Raw genomic sequence first — 6,096 nt, forward strand, 5'->3', positions numbered from 1 at the left:
AGTCAACCTGCGTGGTAAAAGAACAGGGCGCTTCGAGTTGAGAGACGGTTCCACTATCAGCAGCAACAAAGTGAAAAGGTGCGGTGGTCCCCTCTTACCTGCCCGCAATCAGTCAGTGTGGGAGGCTGCTTGTCCGTCGGTGCAGCATGACATGGCGTTCCCGAACACTGTTGGTGTTTCAGGGAACCATGGCTCGAGCAGTCAACCTGCGTGGTAAAAGAACAGGGCGCTTCAAGTTGAGAGACGGTTCCACTATCAGCAGCAACAAAGTGAAAAGGTGCGGTGGTCCCCTCTTACCTGCCCGCAATCAGTCAGTGTGGGAGGCTGCTTGTCCGTCGGTGCAGCATGACATGGCGTTCCCGAACACTGTTGGTGTTTCAGGGAACCATGGCTCGAGCAGTCAACCTGCGTGGTAAAAGAACAGGGCGCTTCGAGTTGAGAGACGGTTCCACTATCAGCAGCAACAAAGTGAAAAGGTGCGGTGGTCACCTCTTACCTGCCCGCAATCAGTCAGTGTGGGAGGCTGCTTGTCCGTCGGTGCAGCATGACATGGCGTTCCCGAACACTGTTGGTGTTTCAGGGAACCATGGCTCGAGCAGTCAACCTGCGTGGTAAAAGAACAGGGCGCTTCGAGTTGAGAGACGGTTCCACTATCAGAAGCAACAAAGTGAAAAGGTGCGGTGGTCCCCTCTTACCTGGCCGCAATCAGTCAGTGTGGGAGGCTGCTTGTCCGTCGGTGCAGCATGACATGGCGTTCCCGAACACTGTTGGTGTTTCAGGGAACCATGGCACGAGCAGTCAACCTGTCTGGTAAAAGAACAGGGCGCTTCAAGTTGAGAGACGGTTCCACTATCAGCAGCAACAAAGTGAAAAGGTGCGGTGGTCCCCTCTTACCTGCCCGCAATCAGTCAGTGTGGGAGGCTGCTTGTCCGTCGGTGCAGCATGACATGCCGTTCCCGAACACTGTTGGTGTTTCAGGGAACCATGGCTCGAGCAGTCAACCTGCGTGGTAAAAGAACAGGGCGCTTCGAGTTGAGAGACGGTTCCACTATCAGCAGCAACAAAGTGAAAAGGTGCGGTGGTCCCCTCTTACCTGGCCGCAATCAGTCAGTGTGGGAGGCTGTTTGTCCGTCGGTGCAGCATGACACGGCGTTCCCGAACACTGTTGGTGTTTCAGGGAACCATGGCTCGAGCAGTCAACCTGCGTGGTAAAAGAACAGGGCGCTTTGAGTTGAGAGACGGTTCCACTATCAGAAGCAACAAAGTGAAAAGGTGCGGTGGTCCCCTCTTACCTGGCCGCAATCACTAAGTGTGGGAGGCTGCTTGTCCGTCGGTGCAGCATGACACGGCGTTCCCGAACACTGTTGGTGCTTCAGGGAACCATGGCTCGAGGAGTCAACCTGCGTGGTAAAAGAACAGGGCGCTTCGAGTTGAGAGACGGTTCCACTATCAGAAGCAACAAAGTGAAAAGGTGCGGTGGTCCCCTCTTACCTGGCCGCAATCAGTCAGTGTGGGAGGCTGCTTGTCCGTCGGTGCAGCATGACATGGCGTTCCCGAACACTGTTGGTGTTTCAGGGAACCATGGCCTGAGCAGTCAACCTGCGTGGTAAAAGAACAGGGCGCTTCGAGTTGAGAGACGGTTCCACTATCAGAAGCAACAAAGTGAAAAGGTGCGGTGGTCCCCTCTTACCTGCCCGCAATCAGTCAGTGTGGGAGGCTGCTTGTCCGTCGGTGCAGCATGACATGGCGTTCCCGAACACTGTTGGTGTTTCAGGGAACCATGGCACGAGCAGTCAACCTGTGTGGTAAAAGAACAGGGCGCTTCAAGTTGAGAGACGGTTCCACTATCAGCAGCAACAAAGTGAAAAGGTGCGGTGGTCCCCTCTTACCTGGCCGCAATCAGTCAGTGTGGGAGGCTGCTTGTCCGTCGGTGCAGCATGACACGGCGTTCCCGAACACTGTTGGTGTATCAGGGAACCATGGCTCGAGCAGTCAACCTGCGTGGTAAAAGAACAGGGCGCTTCGAGTTGAGACACGGTTCCACTATCAGAAGCAACAAAATGAAAAGGTGCGGTGGTCCCCTCTTACCTGACCGCAATCAGTCAGTGTGGGAGGCTGCTTGTCCGTCGGTGCAGCATGACACGGCGTTCCCGCACACTGTTGGTGTTTAAGGGAACCATGGCTCGAGCAGTCAACCTACGTGGTAAAAGAACAGGGCGCTTCGAGTTGAGAGACGGTTCCACTATCAGCAGCAACAAAGTGAAAAGGTGCGGTGGTCCCCTCTTACCTGGCCGCAATCAGTCAGTGTGGGAGGCTGCTTGTCCGTCGGTGCAGCATGACACGGCGTTCCCGAACACTGTTGGTGTATCAGGGAACCATGGCTCGAGCAGTCAACCTGCGTGGTAAAAGAACAGGGCGCTTCGAGTTGAGAGACGGTTTCACTATCAGAAGCAACAAAGTGAAAAGGTGTGGTGGTCACCTCTTACCTGCCCGCAATCAGTCAGTGTGGGAGGCTGCTTGTCCGTCGGTGCAGCATGACATGGCGTTCCCGAACACTGTTGGTGTTTCAGGGAACCATGGCACGAGCAGTCAACCTGTGTGGTAAAAGAACAGGGCGCTTCAAGTTGAGAGACGGTTCCACTATCAGAAGCAACAAAGTGAAAAGGTGCGGTGGTCCCCTCTTACCTGGCCGCAATCAGTCAGTGCGAGAGGCTGCTTGTCTGTCGGTCGAGCGTGACAAGGCGCTCCCAAACACTGTTTGTGTCCCATGGAACCACTGCTCGAGCAGTCAGCCTGTATGGTAAAAGAACAGGGCGCTTAGAGTTAAAAGACGGTTCCACTATCAGAAGAACAGGGCGCTTAGAGTTGAGAAACGGTTCCACTATCAGAAGCAACAAAGTGAAAAGGTGCGGTGATCCTCTCTTACCTAGCCGCAATCAGTCGGTACGGGAGGCTGCTTGTCCGTCGATGCAGCACGGTATGGCGTTCCCAAACACTGTTCGTGTTCCAGGGAACCACGGCTCGAGCAGTCAACCTGCGTGGTAAAAGAACAGGGCGCTTCACATCCAGCGTTGCTTCCTCCATTAAAAGTAAAACCAAAGTAGTGCACTATGCAACTCATTTACTGCATCCAGATTCCAATTACAGGTGCTGGTGACTGGAATATCAATGCTACTGGTCATAAAGGAATGATACTAAAGGTAATTTAGGGTGCTGCGAGAGAACAGTAAACACTGAAGGCAAGTATTTGAGTGGTCAGTTGTTTCCATGATTGCTATATAAAAGGCATTAAACTAAGGACATTCACTATAAAAATTCCACAACAAAGTTTACCTTTGCAACATCTTGGTGAATTCCCCCACAATGTCCTCCTCCTGCTTCAGGATCACCATGTTCAGGATACACCACGGGTGATGCAACGCAGCTGGGATTAAGGTGTCGTCTCTCACACGACTCTGTTGCTGCTCGGGGATCATCACGCTCAGGACACAGTACGGGTGACGCAGTACTGCTGAAATCAAGGCGTGGTCTTTTATACGATCCCGCTGTTTGTGGATCATCATGTTCAGGGTACACCACTTCCGCTGGCGACCCGGCACTGTTTGAGGAAGCCCGGCTGGACTCCAAGGACAGATTAGTGACAGATGACTTCGAATGATGTCGTTTACAAACGCTCGTCGTAGCAGGTACTCTTCTTCGAGGTGGTTTTCTGGGCTTCTTGTGTCTTGTTAGGTACGTTGGGCAGCCCGGAAAAATGCTGGGTACAGCGTCCACTGACAGCACGGGCTTCTTTGGGGCATCCAGAAGAACTTTACCGTCCAACTCTCCGTAATACGATCTTGACACCATCTCGGGAGGAAAATGCTTCGCGCAGACATGGCCACTAGACAGCAGTATCCGATCAGCTCTCGGGATTGCACGGCGCCACTTTTCCAGGCGAGCAGGATCCGAAGGAGCTCTGAACACGGACACAGTCTCCGCACACGACCGGTAGCCCGAATTGCAATTCGGAACAAAACAATGCTTGCCCATTTTACGACATAGCGGCAACTACCTACGTACCTCCGAAACGTCCACCGTAGCTCCGTTCCCCGTTTCTATCGTCGCCGCTACCTCGAGCTACGCACGTAGCACTTTTTTAACTTCGAGGACGATATTCTCAGCCCCTCGAATGAAAACAAACCCCACTGAAAACGGTCCCACCACAGTTACATGTCACATCGTCAACGTACGCGGCATACCACGGCATACTGAGTCCGCGGTTTTGGGCACTAGGGAGGCTCAAGTGAGGGTGGGTGCAACTGCTAGATCGGCGATCACGGGACATGGACGCCATTTAATTGCTAAATTTTGCTGGGAGTCTATGGGGCAAAGGGTCGTTTTCTCTCCTAACTCGGGTCATAAATGCCCATTAAGGTGCTTGAATAATTTACACAAGGTATAAATGATTACTTTTCCATAGCCACCAGTTTTGTTGCGATAGGTTAAGTATTTTTTTAACGCGAAAAATGTTAAATTCCGCCATCTTGGACGTTGCTGCTTGTCTGGCAACTTTGCTTTCTCCGCTCGACGTTTGCAATTCTCGGAGCGAGAAGGAAGCGAGAGAGGCTGCGCCAAGGCGCTCGTTGCTTGCAATGGGAGGCGAGAGGAGGAAAGGCGCATGGAGCAACAGAGTTGCAACAGAGCGGGCGCCTGCTCTCGTGCAGGCAACACTGGTGCATATCCTTTCTCGAATCCTCTCCCTCAGGCGCCGCCATTAAAGGAGCTGTGCAACAATTTTTGTATTGTGCACAAATACCGCATAAAACGGATCCCTAACGTTAATGACCTATGAAACACGCGTTCGTTTTTCACTCCACCCAATAGAAGTCCCAGAAAAAAAAATTAAGAAAAACGAGCAGCGTTCACCCCCTCAACTCGCAGCCAGAACAAGCGGCCACGCGATCTGGAGCCGATTATATGCCGCCAGTGTTGATCATAGCCACGCGCTGGGGTTGGCAAAGCGCAGGACACGCGCTGAGTTCCAGACATTGTTATGGCTCGGCTGTTGTCGTCGTTGCAGCGATTGGACACGGGTCACAGCCCGAATGCTTCTCGAGCTAGCAATTGTCACGAGCCCAAGTCGAGTGCCCGCGCAATGCTCGGGTTCAATCTATGAACCGCATTCAAATATCGTCACTTGGGTGTACTGCGATCCCCGAGTTACGTCATCAAATTTTGCAAAGGAGAGATTGAATGAAAATTATCGCTTTTGTTCTTGAAATTACACCGCAACAAAGGAGTTTTAGGTCAATGGCGTTGCGTGCGAGTATCCTTGAGTCCCAGGTATGCCAGTAAGCTCGTGTAGAGGGAAAAACATTCCAATTGAATATCGTTGCACAGCTCCTTTAAATTGCAAACGCTCTCCAGGTTTTGAGTTGCGCCCACCCTCACTACAGCCTCCCTATTGGGCACCCGATCTCGCAGCGCCCCCTAAGTCGACGGTGTCTGCGTTCGAGGCACACAGTCCTTCTTGCACCGCGGTTCGAGGATATCCCCGAACATTAGCAAGTTTTAGTAGACCGTGTTTCCCCCTCCGCTAGCTCTCCGCTACGAAGAAACCGCCACTGCGCCTGCGCGCCGATGGCCTTGGCTGTAGAGTTCCGGGTAGCGGAGGGGCTTAGCGGAGGGGGAAACACGGTCTACTAAAACTCCCTATTATGTGACCGCGCTCGCCTGACGAGGAGAGTGGTAAGTGTCATCACCTAAAGTCCTTTCTTGCACCGTGCTACACACTTAGCTTGACGCAAAAATGGAAAACATCCTGCTCAGTGTCAGAGCGCGGACTCAGTCTCCCATTTGCCGAGCTTTCTCTCTAGCGTGATTCAAGAAACACGTTTAGATGATGCCACTCAATTCGACAGAGAGTCCTGATTATGCAGAAGGGTTTGGATTTGGGCTAGTTGGTTGAACATGTTTAGGGCTTAAAAGCGCTAAAAACGACGAACCAGTAGGAGAGACACACACCACAGAGCGCTCTGTGGTGTGTGTCTCTCCTACTCGTCCGTCGTTTTTAGCGCTTTTAACCCCTAAACATGTCCTGATTATGTTCGGCGC

The 6,096-nt window shown here is 52.5% G+C and overlaps 2 long non-coding RNA genes and 1 pseudogene across 2 annotated transcripts; all 3 read right to left on the reverse strand.

Moving 5' to 3' along the window:
• Nucleotides 1-922: 922 nt before the first annotated feature.
• Nucleotides 923-1,590, reverse strand: LOC121837422. Its single transcript, XR_006078163.1, has 4 exons — nt 1,492-1,590; nt 1,293-1,400; nt 1,094-1,201; nt 923-1,002 (listed from the first exon to the last, which is right to left on the reverse strand). It is a non-coding gene; the product is annotated as an uncharacterized LOC121837422 (long non-coding RNA).
• Nucleotides 1,591-1,694: 104 nt separating this feature from the next.
• Nucleotides 1,695-2,705, reverse strand: LOC121837423. The gene is made up of 5 exons (XR_006078164.1): nt 2,686-2,705; nt 2,288-2,395; nt 2,089-2,196; nt 1,890-1,997; nt 1,695-1,798 (listed from the first exon to the last, which is right to left on the reverse strand). It is a non-coding gene; the product is annotated as an uncharacterized LOC121837423 (long non-coding RNA).
• A 217-nt stretch (nt 2,706-2,922) lies between these two features.
• Nucleotides 2,923-4,032, reverse strand: LOC121837424 (annotated as a pseudogene).
• Between the last annotated feature and the right edge of the window lie 2,064 nt (nt 4,033-6,096).

The sequence above is a fragment of the Ixodes scapularis genome, unplaced genomic scaffold (assembly GCF_016920785.2).
Source record: "Ixodes scapularis isolate PalLabHiFi unplaced genomic scaffold, ASM1692078v2 PGA_scaffold3__209_contigs__length_174095766, whole genome shotgun sequence".
NCBI classification, from domain to species: Eukaryota; Metazoa; Arthropoda; class Arachnida; order Ixodida; family Ixodidae; genus Ixodes; species Ixodes scapularis.